Raw genomic sequence first — 21,514 nt, 5'->3', positions numbered from 1 at the left:
GAGAACTGAATGAGGTCCCTTGTAAAAAACATCTGTCTGGTGGTGGACAGCAGCATGCAGAATGCAAATGTCTATTTCCAATGAATGACGAAGGGAGTCATTCATTTTGTACCCACGAGGACATTTTATACTCAATTCTAAGAATGTGAATCGGAATGCCTGGGTGGCTCAGTTGGTGAAGTATCCAAATTTTTATTTTGCTCAGGTTGTGATCTTGGGGTCGTAGATGGAGCCCTGCGTTGGGCTCCTTGCTAGGCATGGATTCTCTCATGCTAGGGATTTCCTCTCTCCCTCTCTCTCTGTCCCTGCCCCCACCACCCATCCACTACACCTGCATGCTCTCTTTAAAAAAAAAAAAAAAATTAAAATGTGGGTCAAGAGGACACAAATCATCTTTCTCTCATGGGACTTTTGTTATTTAAAAAGTGTTAGAAAAGGCTTGCATATCTGTATATGATGAATACTTGACTCCTATTTTTTGAATAATAACTATAGTTTCTTTTAAAGAGAAGGTCATATGAATACAGTGCAAAATGCTAAAAGGAGTAAGATCTTCTCTTTGAGAACTGTCTAGGAATCCCATGTACTGGAAAAACTCTCCCTGAACACAAAAGCAGGGCACATGGCATGAAGCTCAGAGTAATGGTTACACATTCGGACTCTGGAGCCAATGAACTTGACTTCAAAAGCTGGCTCTGGCACCCACAGCTCTGTGACCTGGGCTAAGTTATCAGCCTCTTTGTGTTCCAGGCTCCTTAGCGGCAGAATCAGAATAAAAACCTTCCGGGAGTTGGGAAAGATGATGCAGGGCATGTGAAGGCCTTGGCAGAGCTCCGGGCCTGTATTTAGTTGTTAGTAAATATGAGCTGCACAGCTTGGGCAGTGTCTTTCTCTGACCCCATAAATGACCCCCTACAGAATGCATGGGAAGGGGTGTACTTGGTGAGCCATCTTCGTACAGAAAATGGCAGAGATCAAGAAGCTCCTTGGTTCTCTTTTTTAAAAGAATGTAGTAGGCTTTCCTGGGACTTAGAAAACCAGACTCATTCTGCCTGGATTTAAAAGTTGATAGATTGCTTATGTTTTGCATACCTTTGTGAACCTTCTAAAGAAAGTTCTAGTAGGATGATTGCCATATTGCATATGGGTCACTGAAAGTCGTATGATGTAAAGGAACCAAAGTAGCCAGAAAATAACCCAGCGGACAGGAATCCTGTGCTAGGCCTAAAGGCGGAAATGGCAGTTACCAGAGGGAAGAATCCTGGGGATGGTGCTTCCCAGAGCAACTGCAGTACTGGGTATAGGATTTTTTTCCAAGCCTGGCTTGATAGCTACTTAGTAAATTAAAAAAAAAAAAATTAGGACATTTCTGCAGAATATCACTTAACAAATTTCATTAAGAATGAAACCTGTGGGGCGCCTGGGTGGCTCAGTGGGTTAAGCCGCTGCCTTCGGCTCAGGTCATGATCTCAGGGTCCTGGGATCGAGTCCCGCATCGGGCTCTCTGCTCAGCAGGGAGCCTGCTTCCCCCTCTCTCTCTCTCTGGATGCCTCTCCGTCTACTTGTGATTTCTCTCTGTCAAATTAATAAATAAAAATCTTTAAAAAAATAAAATTAAATTAAAAAAAAAAAAGAATGAAACCTGTACGGGAGAATAGGAGAGTGTGAACAAGAAATACAGAGAGGAAAGACCCCTCTGACTTGGGTTTTTCTCAGGGAGCTGTTATTTTGGGGCACAAGTGCTTCCTTCTCTCACCTCCGTGACTGCCTACCTTTTGCAAACCTGTCCGGCTCCTCACAAAAACATACCAAGAGTAGCTTCCAGGCATTTTGGATGGCAAAGCTGGGAAGGAAGTCTTTGCTTAGGGAGAGCTTCATGCAGGAACACCGGGGTGGTGCTGTCGGTTGAGCGTCTGACTCTTGGTTTCAGCTGAAGTCCTGATCTCAGGGTCGCGAGATCGAGCCTCACATTGGGCTCTGTGCCCAGCACAGAGTCTGCGGGAGATTCTCTCCCTCTCCCTCTGCACCTCCTGCTTGTGTTCTCTCTAAAAATATGTAAATAAAACTGTTAAAAAAAAAAAAGAGTGAGCTTCATTCAGTTATTTCTATTTTCTTTCATCAGTTTATTAAATAAAATGTGTGGTTATCAGACACCTTGCTGGACAGATAAAGGGTAGCAAAATTATCCTCGCCCTCCTAATGCTTATGGTCTTGTGGGCGAGAGGCGCAAGCATCAACAAGCAGGTGCCCAGCAGTCCTGGCCAGCAGGCACAGTGACAGTGCTGCCGGGAGGTCAACAATAGAAGGACCGGGAGGACCGGGCAACAGACTGTGACAGGTTGGCAGAGTTCTTCACAGAGGGCAACATCTGAACTGGGTTGTAAAATAGGAGTAGGATTCATTAGGTAAAGAGGTTAAAAAGCACATTCTAGGGAGTGCCTGGGTAGCTCAGTGGGTTAGGCCTCTGCCTTCGGCTCAGGTCATGATCCCATGGTCCTGGGATCAAGCCCCGAGTGAGGCTCTCTGCTCAGCGGGGAACCTGCTTCCCTCTCTCTCTCTCTCTGCCTGCTTCTCTGGCTACTTGTGATCTTTCTCTCTCTGTGTGTCAAATCAATAATTTTTTTTTTAAAAAAGGACATTCTAAGTAGGGGAGAGGAGGAGGCAGGGAAGATTACAATGAACTTGAGGAATGCCAAGACACAATGAGGTGACAGACAAAAAAAAAAAAAAAAAAGCACCTAGAAAGGGAGCGAGGACCAGATTGTGAAGGGTCCTGGTAGTCCTAGTTTGGAAGCTGCTAAGAAGCTGGCTGTATCCTTGGCAGCTCTGCTCCCAACCTGCCCAACATTTAAGAGAGGAATGGCTCAATCTGATTTGCACCGAGCGGATGGAGGAGCTGCTGGAGGCAGGCCTGTGGGGAGATGGAAACAGCAATTGCTCAGGTGGACATCAGCTGGCGTGTCCTCTTCATGTGCAAGATGCACCAGGGCACCTTAATTTATCAATGAACCAACTGACCAGTTTCTGTTCAGAGGTCCTCACTCCTGAGTATGGCACCAGGGAATCGACTTTTGGAAGGGCCAGTGACCTTCCTCGATGACATGGAGATCATAGTCCGGGGAGCTCAGGGACAGTGCACTGGGAGACCACTCTTTGGCCACACGTGACTGGAGTTCTTCCAGCACATATTGCCTGACTTAGTTTCTAATAGGTCTAACAGTGGCCACAGAAGGAAAAGACTTTGGGACTCTGGGGGATTTCTACATCCTATTTTTCCATGGAAGATACTTCATGAGCTCAGAGATGGGAAAGCCATTGTAGACAAAGAAAGCTTCACAGAAGCCCTCAGATGGGACTGAAACTAAAAAAGATGCATGGAAGTTTCTGGAGGCAGAAGTGGTAGCAGAGGGCAGGGCAGGCAGGGGCAACCAGGCTGAACAAAGATGTGGAGGCAGAAGAGAGATAGGCATTTCGGGACCAGCAAATAGATAGGCCCACTTGGAATAAAAAGAAAACAGCCAAGATGTAGCGAGCAGTCATTATATGCCAGGAGCCTTTTATACATAATCTGCAATCTTTACCCAGTCTGTTAGAGAGGAAGGTAGAATTATTTTCACTTCATACCTGAAGACACTGATGTTAATGATTTTGTTCAAGGTAAAGCCTTTTTGACTCCAAAGCCTACCCTTTCCGCTATTCCATATGCTTGTCAGTGGTTCCTGAGACAGAGCTGAGGAGGAGGAAGAGGAAAAAGAGGAGGAGGAAGATCATGTCCTATGACATTTATTGCGCATCTGCTATGTGTTGGGTATTGTGCTACGCATTTTAACAACCGATCTTGTTTCCTCTATTCCCCCCCCTCTGAGGGTTGGCCAGCATTTCAAGAATGAAGGAACTGAGGATCAGCGAGGTTAAGTAGGTTGTGTCTGAGGCCACACAACTATTGTGTTCCAGAAGAGGATTTGGCTCTGGTGGGTTCCAGGGCTCAGATGAAGAGGGGCTTTGACTTCCTCTCTTGGTCACTGTGTCTCAGGATTACTGATGAAGAGAGTACATAGCCGCATTGAAAAAGCTATTTACTTGTAGGAGTGGAGGGCCAGGGGCAGCCAAGGAAAAACCAGATGGATTCATCTGAAGCCCGGTGGTCTGCTCTGCAGCCAGAGGAAGCTTGGGCAGGGCTGGTGCCTGGGTCTAGAGGGCCAGCCATCCTGCTGCAGTCAGCCAAGAGACAGCATCTCCCTTTCATTGCCTTCTTTAGGGTCAGCACGACACTCAACCCAGCTGATATTCAGTGTGGGAAGAAGGCAGGGAACCTCTCTGCCCGGGAGAAATTTGGTCTCCAGCACAGGTTGTAGAGAAAGATCATACACCGGGAGGAGAATGGATGAGTTGTCTTACCTAGTGAAGAAACCATGTTTAAAGAACTTAATTGTATCAAGCTAGATCAATGATAAGGCACGCACACAGTACAAACTATAAAGCACAGGAGAGAGGCACCGGGAACACTGAGACTCCTCCAACCCTGTCTCCTTAGAGACAGCCACTGCTACCACCCGGAGATGCTCTACACATTCACAGGCATGGGAGTATTAATTTTTAAAACATAATTGCTGAGACCAGTTTAAAATGATATTTATTTCAAGGTTTTTGTCTGTGTCTTTACAAGAGACATTTTGCATAAAATTTTAACACTTCAGATGTTTGCAATGATTACGTTTGCTAGAAGCTGAGGAATTACTCATTTATGCCTACAGACGAATGCTTCTCTTAAGGCTCAGTGGAGCGTCTCTATGTGAAAGGAATACAAGAACTTCAAATAGCCCTTTCTTCATTGAATAAATAAAATATATTTGGAAAGCCGTCTTCAGGCTCTTTGTGATCCAGTCCCTAGGAAATGGTTTGGAAGGAGCTATTATGTTCAATTGTGTTAATCTCCTGGGTCCTTGCATAGAATTTTCACTTTTCAAATGTTTGCAGTGATCATTTTTTTCTAGAAGCTCAGATATACTTGGAGAAGCTACTTGAACAATAATCTTACAGTTAACTTTTAAGCTATTCTTATGTCTATTATGTCTTTTTATTGCATTGACTGTGGATGTAGGAAATCACCCACGGTTAGAGCTGCCGCAGTAACATTACCTACAGACCGTCAGAGGAGTTGTTCTAAAAATAAATCTAATTTTAGCTTTCATCTCGAGTTTTGGGGCAGATTTTGTCCCTTATGCTTCTAAAATGGTAATTGTCAACACCGTATCTTTGAGTGGAAAAAGGAGAAAGGAGAAAAAAAAACTTTTGTTTGTATATTATTATAGCCAAAGTCAGTAAACTTTCCATGTAATTATTAAAAATACACTACCACTTGCTGATTTATCGATAGGTACTGCTTCCACAGAGGAAATGGTAGGGATTGTCGATGGATGGATTACTAAGTATCCCCCTCCCCTGGGTTCTGGACGCCCCTTCCCAGTTATAAGCATGCACCTTGGCTGAGATTTCTTGTGTTCTGTTTACAGGGAATTCACAGGGATAAGAGGTCACTGGACCTTCTGAATATTGAAAAATCCAGTCTCAGCAGGGACCGTGGGGGAAGAGACAGCTGCATGCTGTATAGGACAGATGTCCGTGCTCTATATCAAGTCAAGTTCACAATAATGCTATGGGAGAGCATTTTTATTCCCTTCCATAGATATGGGAAAAAGAGACTCAGAGAGGTTAAGTAACTTGGCCAACTTCACAGCAGCTTTTTTTAAAAATGGAATTTTAATATAGGGCCATATGACTGCACAGTTATTGCTCTTTTCCGCAAACCTTGTTGCCTCCCATGCTAGAAGCTTCGGGTTTGTACACTGGGGCATGAAACGTTCTTCTTTGAAGTGGATGTTTCTTATTAAAACAGGGGCCAAGGATATGGTACCCGCCGTGGTTTCTGGACCCTTTTCTCCTCATGGTTAGCTTTTTATAAGGACGTTTGAGGGCGCCTGGGTGGCTCAGTGGGTTAAGCCGCTGCCTTCGGCTCAGGTCATGATCTCAGGGTCCTGGGATCGAGTCCCGCATCGGGCTCTCTGCTCAGCAGGGAGCCTGTTTCCTCCTCTCTCTCTCTGCCTGCCTCTCTGCCTACTTGTGATCTCTCTCTGTCAAATAAATAAATAAATAATCTTTAAAAAAAATAAAATATAAGGACGTTTGAACACAAGGGAAGTAACTTCTCAACGGATGAGAGGATTAATATAAACTTACGGAGAACCTCTTATCTCTTTGTTTCAAAATCCTGTCTTGTTCTGTTGTTGTATAGTTTTATTGGCCAAAAGGTCTAAATCCTGCTGGAGGTGGGGTAAGATGAGGGACTCTCTGGCTGCAGGTGTCTGTACTTCTGTTTTGAGGAGGGTAGTTTTGAAGCCAGCGTTCTTGCAGGTGGAAAAGGTTGGGTGGAGAGTATCAGAGGAGTAGCAGGCAGATGGAGAATGTAATTAGCACCTTCTCCCTCATTGCACCTGGAGTAGAAGGAGCCAGACCAGGCTCAGAGGCGAGAGCAAGGTAACCGATCTTCCCCAAGATATCTCCGAAGCCTACACAAGTTATCTGACACCTGGCTCAGTTCCTAGGCAGGAGGTGGCCTGTCTTTATTCTTGCTCTGAGTTCAAGCTACTTATTAGTTTCCTTGACAAAGAACTGTAGTTCTTGTATTTTTACTGGAGGAAGACAACAACCAAGAGGGAATATCGAGCACGTTACCATACTGCGCTTCCCGCCTGTCATCTGGGGGTCTGTTGGACCTTGGTCGTCACAAACAGGTACCACTGCTCCCCTGGTACCAGGTGCTACCTCAAGGGCAGTCAGAGAGTGGGAGATGGTTCCCCACGTCTTGGGGATCAGGTATGACATGTTACAGAGATAGGTATATTCAACGACCTACCTGAAGTAGACCCCAAGGTGGTCAGTGAATGCTTTGACCACCTTGGAGTTTTGGCTCAGATCTTGGGTAATCTTTCCCCATCTGCCAGGGGAATTAGGCTGCTCTGATCCTGCAGCATTGACCGCTAGCACAGACGCCTCTCAGTCTCTCCTCTGCCTTCCCCATTCTCTGTAACGAGTAGGACTGACAACTAAATGGAAACCTTATAACATTAACCTTAATTTTTAATTTTTATGGCAGCATGTTTCACTCTTGAGTTTTATGTTGGATGGTTGTGTGATTTAGCAATATTAGGTAGGATTTGCAAGACTGTGTAAGTGGCATCTATTCTAGGTCCTGTGCTGGGCCAACTGTGAAAAAGAGAGAGCTGCAAACAGCCTTAGACCTTTAGACAGTGGCTGTGAGCACTTATCAAAGGATGCTTTCTTTGTGAGCTCAGTGGAAAGGGATGCTGGTTCCACGTGGGTCTTTATAGTTGATAATCACTATCTTTAGGGCCATCTTTGGGGGAAAAAAACTGACAACCATATAAATCTTACATTTTTATAGCACTTCAATCTTTTTTCAAAGTACTCTCACATCTATTATCCCATCTTGACCTCCCAAGGAAACTGTGAGTTGGGCACAGCAAGTATTTCTATCCTGATTTCACAGATAAGACACACGGAGGTTAAATCACACAGCCAGGCAGGAGGAGACTGAGGCTAAACATCCATGTCTGATGTTAAGACTGCTAGTTCCACTACTGAAAAAAAAATACCCTCTTTTCTATTCTGTGCAATCTAGCTTCTACTGCTGAAATCCCTTTCTTTAAAGCAACGTTTCTCAACTATTTAAGTTATTTGAACAACTGAAGAATAATTCCACAACCCAGGCCCCACCCCAGACCAACTCTATTAGGATCTTGGGGGTTGCTCTTAGCCATCTGTGTGTCTTTAAAGCTCTTCAGGTGATTCTGATACCCAGTGGGGATCAAAAACCATTGCTGGAAGCTGAGCAGTGGCAATCTTCATGTCAAGTTCAGTGGCTTTCTCTTCACTACCAGCCTGGGCCCATTGGACATTAAATCTTCTTCAAATTCACTCCTTTTTGGTTTTAATGAAATGATACTCTCTTGGTTCCCTACTCTTCTCTACTGGTGTCGTCCCACTATTTTTTTTTTTTTATTTTCTGCTTCACCACCTTTGTTTTGTCTTCTCCACTTACATGACTTTGACTTTGCTCTTTTCTCTTCATGGTCACACAGCGTACAGTGAATAATGTGGGAGGTTGTGCAATCAGTCATTTATTTGCAAGGGCTTGGGTAGAACATAGGCCACGTAAGAACAGAGGCTTTATTCCAATTGCTGGTGCAGCTCGAGAACCTAGGACCATTCTAGAACCCAGGACAGACCCATGCTCAATGACTGGGTGAATGGTTCTGCTTGACTGAATCTCATACCTGTGTGTACAGTCCTGACTTGCATTCCAGTCTTGCCCCTCTAATGCTATCTCTTAGATGTGCTACCTTCTTCTCACCCCAACCTGTTCAAAACAGCACATCTCCCTTCCTTCTACAAAATAGGAAAAATGTTTTCCCTTCCTTCAGCAAAATTGGAAAAATGTTTTCCAACCACATGCCTGTTTCCAATAGCCTCATCATTTCAGTCCTGGAAATCAGCTTTGAATCTTCTTTCTCCTTAATCAAGGCCTACATCATGGTCTCTCCATTTGGCTGACACTGCCCTGCCCTTGGATCCAGATGGACAGTCGGTGCTAGGCTGTGCTCTGGGCACTGACTGGACCAGGAGTGGATTCGTCCATCCCTTGGCCAACTGTTCAGGGAGGAAGGCTCTCAGTTCCCTTGGAATGTAGAGGGAGAATATGGAAACTGTTAATGGCAGATATGGGGGAACTCCCAGATGGACTTCGTGAGTCAACTTGCTTAGACACCAAATTGCTTTCTAAATTCAATTCCAGGTCCTGTGAATCCTTTATAGAAATTAAATTTTTCTTAAGGTTGCTGACACGAGACTCTTCTGGCAACAGCTATCCAGAAACAATTATATTGATGTTAGTACTAGTATTTCTTCCTTCAAAAATAATGCACTTTTCAATGTGCCTCTTTCTTTGTGTACCATCTAACCAGGTCCTAACTACCTCCTGCCTGAACCAGGTAATGACTTTCTAGCAGGTGTACTTGTTCTGTCTGCCTAGACTTTCTGCCTCTAGTTAAAGCATCTGGGGAAACTCAAAGTTGCTCCTTTGAAACACTTTTTGCAGGATTAGGGATGTGGAATGGCCTAGGGATTAAGTAAAAGAATGGATCTGTAATCAGGCTGCCTGGGCTTGAATCCAGGGATCAGTAAACTAAATTGGTGACCTGGAAAAAGCTACTTAATTTCTCTGTGCCTCAGTTTCTTTTTTTAAAATAGGAAAGAGTAATAACTATGTCAGAGGGTTATTGAAGGGATAAAATTTAGTGATTTATGTAATGCACTTAGCACAGTGCCAGGTGTAGAGTAAATGTGAAAGTATGTTGGCTTCATTATTGACATCTCCTCTGAGAAAGCTTTCCGGTTTCCTTTTCCTTTCCCGCTCATCTCCCAGTCCCCACAAAGTTAGAATTGGGAATTTTTCTTCTTTCATCAGTTACATATTATCCTATTACTTTGTAATTTAGGGCTATGCAATCTTTTCATATACTGAATTTCACGATGATTATTATATTGAAATTTGGGTAACTTTGCAACTACCCTGGAACACAGTGAGACTCCCAACTAGTGCATATAACTGGCACTGTTGGCAAACTCTACAAACTCTTCTGCTCCAGAACAGTTCTTCATCAGTTCTGCTCTTGAGCAGAAATGATCATTCCATTTTCTTGCTACATTCTGCTTTGAGGGAAGCATGAGCTCCTTCTGGCCAATGAGACATGAAGAGAAGTGTCTCGAAGGATTTCTGAGGAAGATTATTACCTCAGTTTTAAAATGATTCTTAAGGAAGAATGGTTGCTCTTCTTCCCATGGACATTTTTGTGTTTGCTGTGAGGTTTGGAATGGTGGCAGCCATCCTGTGACCATGAGGGGAGATAGTTGAGGACAAACCTAGTACTGGGGATGATGAAGTAGAAAGACAGAAGAAACTAGGTCCTGAGGACTTTGCAAAGAATTGATCTTGCTGACCTTAAAGCATCCTTTTGCCATGACCTCTAGCTATGTGAGCAAATACATCTTCCTTCTTGCTTAAACCAGTTGAGTTTGGGTTTAATTTGGCCAAAGGCAACCTAACTGACATAGTGCCCATGGCACATTGTTTAAATTCTGATCTTCATTAAAAAAAAAAAAAAATCTGGTCCTTGGTCTTAAGAGAGATTTTTTCTGATAGTGCTGGATGAAGGCAATACTTCAGTGCCCATGAAGGAAGATGAAGGAAATGTGAGGGGAGAGAAAAGATAATGGGGAAGGAGGCATAAAAGAGTGAGGCTGCTTTGCATGGCTCCCTACCCCCTCTCAGTCTATGAAGGACAGGTCTGCAGACTTATAAGGGCTCCTAGGGGATTAGTCCAATACCTCCCTTGCATGTGGACTCAACTCTTCTTTCTCATGGGCCACCTCTTGTCAGTTACTTGCTAAAACAACATAAGGTATCAGGTTTGTTTATTTCTCCCTTATTATTGCTTAAAGAACCTCTCTCTTCTAATATGTTGCTCTAAAGTATTTTGAGCTCAGCTGAATACTATGCCTTCATTCACTAAATATTTAATGAGAACTTACTGTGTGGCCAAGCAGTGTTGCATGCTCTGGGGATCTAGTGGTGAGTGACAAAGACAAGGTTCCACTCTCATGATACTGTGCAAGTGACAGATAATAAGTGAGTAAAATTATTTTCCATGGTTCTGGGTGCTATGGATGTGACATTTGAACTGAAGCCTAGTAGATAGAGAGCAAGGAGATAGCCAGATGGTCCGGGAAGAGAGAACAGCAAGTCAGAGGCCCAAAAGTTGGACTTAGCTTGGTGTGTAAGAGGTACATAAAGGTTAGTACAGGCATGTGGTATGAGGGAGGTGGGCTCCTGAGCCCCATAGGCCCTTGTAGCTGATGGAGTTGGACTTGATCACGGTTGCAGTGGGAAGACTTTGGAAGGTCTTCAATGGTAGAGCAGTAGGGTTAGATTTATAGTTTTGGAAGCCGCTCCCAATACCATGGAAAGAATGTTAATGGAGGGTGGATGGGTAAAGGTTGAGGATGGCTAGGAGCCCCAGAGTGGTCCAGGTGAGAAGAGAATGGTTGACAAGATGAATAGGAGCTCTGTCCTCACAAAGCTCATTGTCCTGGTAGGGATATGGTGAATAAACTGGAAATTCTGATACAGTATGTGCTACGAGGGGAAATCTTACAACTTGTATCCTATAGTTTGCTTACTATGCTTCCTGGTGCTATGGGGACCTGGTCTATAGGGGGCCAGGTTGGACAAGTGACCCAGGGATTCAGCAACTGAAAAGCAGTTTTCTCCATCTAGTAAGGAGAGAAAGAATCATTAAGCACATGCAAGGCACTTCTCTTGGTTTTTGATGTACATATGCCTTGACTTTTCAAGTGAGACTTTAGGTCCTTTGTAGTAAAGTGATGCTTTTTTGCTTTTTTGTAACCTAACTGAAACCTGGTATACATTAACTGCTCAATAAATATTACTCAAGTGTTTGTTGATGATTTCTGTACTCAGTTGAGAGATGAAACAAGAGTCTGTTACTTAGTAGGAAAGAGAACCCAGGGCAGATCTTGTGAAAAAATAGTAGATACCACCAAACTGGGCATTAGAGAGCTTAAGAAAGATGTAGGCAGGACTTAGGGAATAGTAAGGAGTGGTGAAGCATCATGGGGCTAAGGACAGTGAGGAGCTCTTCCTCCCCTCCTGAAGGGCAGGAAAACAAGAGGCCACCAGGACTTGGGCAGGGTAGGTGAAGAAGAGGACAGCCTCCAAGAGCTGTGATCATTAGTAGATGGATGTAGCCAAGCCATGGCAAATAGATGCATGACCTCACACTCCTTCCAGTCGCTGGTCTCCAGCTGGAGTCTGGGGTTAACTGAACCTAACACGGGAGGGCAGGGAGACCAGTTGGTACAGTTCAGATCCAGGTCTGCATCCCAGGGCAGGATCTGGATCAGAGTGGGGAGTGGCTCTGCAGGTGCAAACAGAGGACAGCTGGCATAGGTGTCTTGCCTCTTCCCATCTCCCTTGAACTTTTGGAGCATACACTTGAGAGTTGCTGAAGCTGTGCCCTGTGGGAGTCTGAGTAAAGCTATCATCATCATCATCATCACCACTTCTCCTTATAGAAAAGGAACCTGAATAATTCAGTTCAAGGTAACATCGTTCATGTGCAAGTGCCAAGATCTCACCCCAAGCCTTTAGACTCGTTCAGTAATTCCCACCATCACACTCAGTGTCTCCCCAGCCCCCGCTCCTGTCTGGGGAAGGGTGACTCATCTCCACCTTCATAAGTTAACACACCCTCATGCTGGCAGCTCACCATGGAGGATCCCAGCTCAGAGCCCCCCGAGCCTGCACACCCTGCAGCTAAGTATGATTTCCATTTCACCGCTCGGAAGCCCCTGGGAGCCCAGGAGCCCCACCACGTCCTGGGGAAATGCCAAGGCTGGGACCGTAATTACCGACCAGGAGCTCCCTGGTCCGAATGATCTCTCCTCCCAACAGGACACAGTGTTCTGTTGCTGTGCCTGCTGCCGGGAAGGCTGTCTTCCAAAGCTGACTCCTCACGGGCGGGGAGATGTCTGTGGCGGGGACCGCTCCAGTGGCTTTGAGATCAGGAGCTGTTTTCCAGGGGTTCAGCCCAAGAGCTGTCATATGGAGACACTTGGGTCTTCAGTCAACTGTGTACATCCAAAGTAGTGCCAGTTCTTGAAGATGGAGGGGATTTAGGAAGAGGGGCCTAATAAAAAAAAATGTATCTGTGTTACGTGTTTGTACGGCAGGCACTATTCTAAGCCCTTTAAATGTGTCCTCTAAGTGCTTTCTTAAAACTTTATGATGGCGTTGCAGGCATTACCCTAACCGTTCATGTGTATTTCAGTCTTCTACTCCCCTCACGTGGAGACCTGCCGCCCCACCTCCTCTCTCTATAGCCCCTTCCCCATTCTTGCTCGTAGATGATGACTTCCCTGAGAAAATGGAAGCCGCCAGAACAGAACTGCCACAGCTGCATGTCTTACCATCTGCAGAGTCTGTGTCATCGTGATACTGTCCCTCCCTTGCGTTACCATGGATGAACTGCTGCCCTTGTGCTTGTGCACTAGACCCTGTCTGCCCTCGCCTCCCCAAGGGCGTCCTTTTCTCCTGCATCATCGAGTGGTTGCTGCCTGCCATTTCGCTCCCCCTGCCTACCTACACACTTTCATTTCTCCCCTCCCTAAAACAATTTCTTCTCTTGACTCCACACACTCCTCCCGCTACCTCCCCAGGTTTCTGCTTCCTTTTAGAGCAAAACCCCTCAAAAGAGTGGCCTGTTCTTTTTTAGCTTTATTGAGGAACAGTGGACAAATATAATTGTATATATTTAAAGTGTAAAATGTGAGGAAAGGATGTTCCTACGCATTGTGGAATGATTACCAAGATGAAGATAATGAACCCATCCCTCAACTGACATAGTTAAGATAGCTAATACCCCCATTTGTGTGCGTGTGTGTGTGTGTGTCTGTGTGTGTGTCTCTGTGTGGTACAAATGTTTCAGACAATCCTGTGCAGTTAACAACAAGGGATCATGTGTTTGAACAAGTTGCCTAGTCTTTCTTCTTTTTTTTTTTTTTAAAGATTTATTTATTTATTTGACAGAGAGAGAGATCACAAGTTAGGCAGAGAGGCAGGCAGAGAGAGAGGAGGAAGCAGGCTCCCTGCTGAGCAGAGAGCCCGATGCGGGACTCGATCCCAGGACTCTGAGACCATGACCTGAGCCGAAGGCAGCGGCTTAATCCACTGAGCCACCCAGGCGCCCCAAGTTGCCTAGTCTTGATGTCCCCAGTTCTCCCTAGAACCCGCGCTAACCGAGTTTTGGCTATGCCTCTCCAGAGATCACACTCCTGCCAGGATCACTAATGACTTTCCTGTTGCTAAATCTAATGCTGATATGTCTTTCAGTCCTAAGCTTACTAGACTATCAGCATCATTTAACAGAGGTGATCATTTCCCTCTGGATGCGGGGACGTCACGCTCCTCTGAGTTTTCCTTTTCCCTCACTGATGGTCCCTTCTCATCTTTTTTTTTTTTTCCTGGATTCTCATTTCCCTACACTGTCACCCATGAAGGAATCCCAGACTCAGAACCCAGGCTACTATTTTTCTTTTTTTTTAATCTGTATTCATTCCGTAGATAAACTCAACTAGTCTCCTGGCTTTAAATATGGCTGAAAATTTCTGAATTTTTTTTCATATTTCATTAGTGAATTTATTTATTATTGAAGTATAATTGTCACATAACATTATATTATTTTCAGGTATACAACATAATGATTTGATATCTGTATACACTGGGAAGTAATCGCTACAGTAAGTCTAGTTATTACATGTTACCATACATGGTTACAGAATTTTTTTTTTCTTGTGATAAGAACTTTGAAGATAAACTCTCCTGGCACCTTTCAAACATGTCCCATGCCGCACATTCAGCCATGACTTAAAGATCTTATAATTGTAAGTTTGTACCTTTTGAATGCCTTCACCCACTCCACCTACCCCCACAAACTCCCTCTCCTCTGGCAGGCAAGAGTCTGTTCACTGTGAGTTTTGTTTTATTGTGTTAGTTTGCTTTGTTTATTAGATTCCATATCTAAAGAAAGTCATGTATTATTACATGATTATCATTAATACATGATATTCGTGTATTAGCACGAAAATTTGCAAATGTCTATTTCCTCTGATATTCCTGGCTTATTCTGTTCTTTGTAATGCTCAGTATCACCTGACATGTTATTTATTTTGCTTATTTGTTTATTTTACCATAGTCAAATGGTAAACTCTGAGGGCAGGGATTTTAAAAAACTTTATATGATGGAACATTTCAAATATACAACCAACTCCTTACGTTCATCATCCAGCTATAATAATTACCAACTTCTGGTGAATTTTGTATCATTCACACCTTCTGACCTCCAAGCCACTGGATTAATTTGAGGTAAATAATAGCCATCATGCTATTTCATCCATAAATACTTCAGTATGTATCTCTAAAAGACGGGACACTTAAAGGGTACCTGGGTGGCTCAGTTGATTAAGCGTCTGCCTCTGGTTTAGGTCATGATCCATCAGGCTAGAAGCAGGTAGGGAGCCTGCTTCTCCCTCTCCCTCTGCCTGCCTCTCCCCCTGCTTGTCCTCTCTCTTTGTGTGTGTGTGTGTGTGTGTGTGTGTGTGTGTGTGTGTCTCTGTCAAATAAATAAATAAATAAATAAATAAATAAATAAAGAAGGGTAGGTCACCTGGGTGGCTCAGTGGGTTAAGCCTCTGCCATTGATTCATGTCATGATCTCAGGGTCCTGGGATCGAGCCTCGCATCGGGCTCTCTGCCTAGCAGGGAGCCTGCTTCCCCCTCCTCTCTCTGCCTGCCTCTCTCTGCTTGTGATCTCTGTCAAATAAATAAACAAAAATTAAAAAAAAACAAGAAGGGCACTTAAAATATATATAACCATATATAACCATAGCAATCCCTTAATTAATATCCAGTCAATATTCGGTAGTTTTACAAATGATTTTTTATTGTGGTTAAAAAATTATAACACATGAAATCGACCATTTCAGTAATTTTTAGATGTATATGTCAGTGACATTCGCATCCTGTTGTGTAACCATCACGACCGTCCATTTCCAGAACTTCTCCATCATCTCAAACTGAAACTCTGTACCCATTCTGTACACATAAATGATTTTTCAGCCGTGAGTTTGTTTGTATCAGGATGTGCAAGGTCCGTCGATCACGTTTGATTCATACTGCATTTACTTTCCTAGATTTTCCCTCCCTCTTTTTTTTCCCCCTGACTTTGAGGTTCTTGTTGAAGAAACTGGGTTGTTTGTTTTGGATCTTGCTGATTGCATTTCCATGAGAGCATTTAGCACATTCTCCTGTCCCCTGTATTTCCTGCAGACAGGTTGATCTAGAGGCTTCTTAAAATCCAGGTTTGGCTTTTGTTGTTTGCCAAGGGTTCTTCAGAGATGCTGCTGTGTCGAGTCACAGAATGTCTGGTTGTCTCTTGTAGTGGTGGGGGCAGGCACTGAAGATCATACCCAGACCCTTTAATTCATTAGAGGGTTTGCAAGATGATGCTATTCTATCCTTTCTTTCCCCTTTATGGTCCAAAATATAGAACCCACTTTATGGTCCAAAATATAGAACCCACTTGTACAGAATGAAATATCCCCCCATCAACTATTGAATTATCTTGAGATACAGCTTGTTCAGGGTGACTTCAATGCTTGATTTTAATCTTATTTTGTTCAGTTTTCAGGATAATACATCCGGCACTTTCAGAATGGGATCATTTGAAAAATATCAGTATGAACATAAGGATTTTTATAAATGTGATATATTTCAATCCATTGTTATTGTTAGTCTTATTTGACGCTTTCCCTCAAAGTAGGCGTCCCTTCGGGCTGGATCCTCAGATCTTTTACTGTGACCTTGGATAGCTGCCTGGTTTTCTCCCGTGACAAGATGTTCTAGGTTTATTCTGTAACACATTCTCCTCTAGAGCTGGGCTTTCTGTCTGTCTGTTCCCCAGCGTTGTTGCACACGCCAGAAGAGACTCTCTGATGAAGGTACCTATGCTCTTTTTCAAAGAGACTGAGATAACAGGGGCTGGCGAGCAACATGCAGCTGGCCCATGGGAGAGCAGAATTTGGACCAAGAAAGTTTGCTTTCTGATTCTGTGCTCTTGAAGGAAACAGTTGTGTTATTTACCCTTTGCAACAACCCTGAGAACTGGAGTATCTGAATCTTAACAGGAGAAGGAGCTGTGGCTCAGGGAGGTGGAATGGCTCGCTTCGGGTCCCATGGCTAGCTAGTGGAAGAGCCAACATTGGAGCCCAGGGAACCACACCTGGTTCCATGTGAGAGCATGTTCTTCCGGTGTTTTCCTGCATCCAGTAGACTTTGACACAGGATATTCATTAGGGCATCCCCTCTGGCATATTTTATTACCTTAATTTTGGAGACATTTAGGCCCTCTGTGGGGAGTCTTCCTTCCTGCCCTCCCAACCTCTGTGGCAATGTCCTGCCCATCCTCAGGGACCAGCTTCCACTGCCTACCTTTTAAACATTTTTTAAAAAAAGAATTTATTTATTTATTTGATAGACAGAGATCACAAGTAGGCAGAGAGGCAGGCAGAGAGAGAGAGAGAGAGGGAGGAAGCAGGCTCCCCTCTGAGCAGTGAGCCCAATGCAGGACTTGATACCAGGACCCTGGGATCATTACCTGAACCTAAGGCAGAGGCTTTAAATCACTGAGCCACCCAGGCACCCCTCCGCCACCTACCTTTTAGCTCTCCTCTTACATTCCCACAGCCCATTATTTCCTCCTTCTGCCTAGCTGCCTTGAATCTGAGTGATGTGTGCACCCCCGATAGCAAAGATGGGGTGCCCCAGAGAGCAGGCTCTATGACCAACTCATCCGTGGGTTTCCCTGTGTTCTGCTCAGTACGCAACACAGTGCCAGGCACACAGCGGTCACTTGGGCGTTTGAATTGTTGCAGAATGTGTAGGTCGATCCTTTGAGTTTGAGGGCAGGGTTAATCCTCCCCGCTCTTCTTCCCACCCTCAGACACATTCATCGCGGTGATGAAGACATTTACATTCTTTAGCAAGTTGGCACATCTGAGATGAATGGCTGGGCAGAGACATGGCACCTCAACACAGTTTAAGAAACAAAAGAGTAACAGACAATGAGGCACAGCCGTGGCTTCCAAAGCAGGTTGTACCTGATGATGGGCTGGATGGAGTGGAGCAAGGAACATTAGGTCTGTTTGCTTTTAATTTTCAACTCATCCTTCAAAAATGCCTATTTCTGTGTAATGTACTAACCTACAGGTACAGTTGTATGTAATTGATAAATTTTTAAATGTCCATATATTGGGAACACATCTTAAGTTTTTTACTAATAGACATGAGTGATCAAAAAAGCATTGGAGACCATTGATTTCTAGAAATTCCTGGCTGGCACCATCAGTTGTTTCTCACGGAAAATTCCAGGCTGCCAGTAGAGGAGCAGAGGAGAAAGGAAACCATTATTCTGAGGCACCAATGATTTGAGCAAGTGTTTTTGCAAAATGTGCCAATAGTTGGTCTATCCCAAGGGCCCAAAGAGCTGGGTTTGTTGCTCTCTGGGGGGGCAGGGGTCTGCTCTTGTTTGGGTGACACATCAGGTGTGAGGTGGCAACCTTTACCCACCAGGACCCAATACCTTGGTCCCTGTAGTGGTGACCTGCACGGGCATTGGGGCTGGTTGCCTGCACTTCAGTTTGCGGGCTGCCCTCTGTTTGCTCTGCTCAACCTTCTCCCCTACCTCCAGGCCCACTTTTCTTCTTTTCAGCTGCCTTAGGTATTCTCCTGCACTAGATTTACCCAGCTATGGATGTTGGTGGGAGGGTCTGGCTAAGGTGGCCTGAGCTGATACTGTCGCCCAGGACACTGAACTTTTGAAAGTGCTCTCAGAAGTACCCCCCTCTCCTTAGGGTGCTGGGAAATGGGGTTCTGTGGATCTAAGGACTGCGGTAGGGCCTCCTCCTGTAAACCAAAGGGAGTGTCTGGGTTGAAGCATCTGCCGAGGCCTCTGACCCTGAGGGTCAAGTATGAATCCGACAGTGACAACCGGAAGGGGCCTCCAAACAGAGGGCTGGAAGCAGGGGCTGAAAGAGCACCAGTGTGGGGTGGGGGTGAGGGGTGGAAGGAAGAGCCCTGAGAGACCCCCTGCTTCTCGCACCAGCTAGTGTACCCAATGGGGGGGGGGGGGGGGGGGGTTTGCACATGGGCTGGGAGGGACTTAAAGCCCAGTAGAGGAATGTGGTGCATCTCCTTGCTGTGTATCAGTTTTACTTGGAGGACGGGGGAAAGATTTCTCCAGTAAAATAAATACAGAGAGAGTATGGAATGAAATACAAAAGGCACATGCATTTTTAAAGTGAAAACAGATTTTTGCTGGGGATCACTTTATGCCTCTTCCCGGATCCCGGAGGACTGGCCCTCCCTGTCATCTGCTTGTGGGAAGTGTTGCGGCAGAACCTTCGCCTGTGGGTCTGTTCAGCGCGAAGGGTGGAGGTGGAGGAGACGGCAGCGGAGACGAGCCACCTTGGGCCCCCGGGAGGGAGCGAGAAAGAAGCTGATGGAGCCACCTGCACAGCCCGGGAAATCTGATCCCAGCCTGGGGTGCGGGTTCCGCCCCAGCTCTCTCTGCAGGCGGCTCTTGCTTCTCAGTTCACTTGCCCAGGAGCTGGAACTAGACAGAAGTTTCCACTGTGCTAGAGCCAGGGCCTTTTCTGGGGGAAGGGAGAGTTATTTTTGGAGTGTTACTTATGAGAATCTGGGAGCCCAGAGAGACAACTGGCTGTGTAATGACAGAGGTAGATTAAAAATAACATCTTTTTTTTTTAAAAGATTAATAATGTTTTAAATATTATTATGATAAAACACTTCATATGAGAGTTACCTTCTTTTTTTTTTTTTTTTTTTTTAAGATTTTATTTACTTTCACCATCCCCTCTCTCTGCTTGTGTTCCCTCTTTCCTGGGCTCTCTCTCTCTCTCTCTCTGCCAAATAAATAAAGTCTTCAAAAAAAAATAAAGAATTTATTTATTTGTCAGAGAGAGCGCGCACAAGCATGGGGAGCAGCAGGCGGAGGGGCAAGCCGACTGCCTGCTGAGTAGGGAGCCCGATGTGGGACTCGATCCCAGGACCCCGGGGTCAAGACCCAAGCTGAAGTCAGACGTCTAACTGACTAAGCCACCCAGGGTCCTGGGGTCTACCCTCTAAACAAATTTTTAAGTGTATAAAAGTGGTATTGTTATCTCCAGGCACAATATTATACACTGATGTCTAGATCTTACTCATCTTGTATAACTGCAATTTTATACTCATTGACTAGTACTCCCTATGTCTCCCTCCCTGCAGCCTCTGACAACCACCATTCGATTCTTTATTTCTATGGCTTTGACTATTTTAGATGCCTTATATAAGTGGAATCGTGACTATTCTGTGACTGGTTTATTTCACTTAGCATGATGTCCTCAAGGTTCATCCGTGTTGTTGCATATTGTAGGAATTCCTTCTCTGTAAAGGCTGGATAATATTCCCCTGTAGGTATATACCACCTCATCCTGGTCTGTTCACCTGCTGAGGGACATTTAGGTTGTTTCCACCTCTTGACTGTTGTGAATAGTGCTGCCATGAACACTAGAGTCCAGACATCTCTTTGAGATCCTGATTTCAGATCTTGTGGACGTACACCTAGAAGTGGGATTACTGGATCATCTGGTAATTTGATGTTCAGTTTTTTGAGGAAACTCCATCCTGCTTTTCACTGCTGCACCATTTTGCATTCCCATCAACAGCCTGTGAGGGTTCCACTTTCTCTACATCTTCAACAACTCTTGGTTTTCTTTTTGTTTGTTTGTTTTTTGTTTTTTTAATAATCACATCCTAAAAGACATAAAATGATATCTCAGAGTGGTTATGATTAAATTAGTGATGTTGAACACTTGTTCATATATCTGTTGACCATTTGTATGTGTTCTTTGGAAAAATGTCCATTCAAGTCTGTACCCATTTTTTAGTTGAGTTATTCATACTGTTATAGAGTTGCCATTCTTTATATATTTGGGAAATTAACCCCTTTCCAAATATTTTGCCTCATTCTGTAGGTTGCCTTTTCACTCTTGTTGAGTGTTTCCGTCACTGTGCAGAAGTTCTTTGGTTTGAGTTGCTCCCACTAGTCTATTTTTGCTTTAGGTCCCTGTGCTTTTGATGTCACACCCATGAACTCATTTTCAAGACCTATGTCATGAAGCTTTTCCCCTGTGTTTTCTTCTGGGGGTTCTATAGTTTCAGTTCTTAGGTTCTAGTATTTAATCCCTATTTAGTTCATTTTTGTGTGTTCAGAAAAAGACCAAATTTCATTCTTTTGCATGTGGATGTCCAATTTTCTCAACTCCATTTGTTGAAAAGATTATCCTTTTCCATTGTATATTCTTGGCACCAGTGTTGAAGTAACATTTTGGCTTCTCAATCCAGGATTACTACTCAATCCAGACATACTACTTGTATGTCTTTTGTTTGAGGGGGACTGAAAGGTCTCTCTGCTGCAACAAGACCAGGCCTTGCCACATTGTTCAGTATCTTCTAGAACAGAGGCATTTCAGTTGTAGCTCAGTTGTTGAGCATCTGCCTTTGGCCCTGGTCATAATCCCAGAGTCCTGGGATCGAGCCCCACATCAGGTTCCCTGCTCAGCGGGAAGCCTGCTTCTCCCTCTCCCACCCCCCCTGCTGTGTTCCCTCTCTTGCTGTCTCTCTCTCCGCCATATAAATAAATACAATCTTTTTTTTTTTTTTTTTAAAGACTCTCCTAGAACA

The sequence above is a fragment of the Mustela nigripes genome, chromosome 8, assembly GCF_022355385.1.
Source record: "Mustela nigripes isolate SB6536 chromosome 8, MUSNIG.SB6536, whole genome shotgun sequence".
Lineage (NCBI taxonomy): Eukaryota > Metazoa > Chordata > Mammalia > Carnivora > Mustelidae > Mustela > Mustela nigripes.
Note: the sequence above shows the minus strand (reverse complement) of the source record.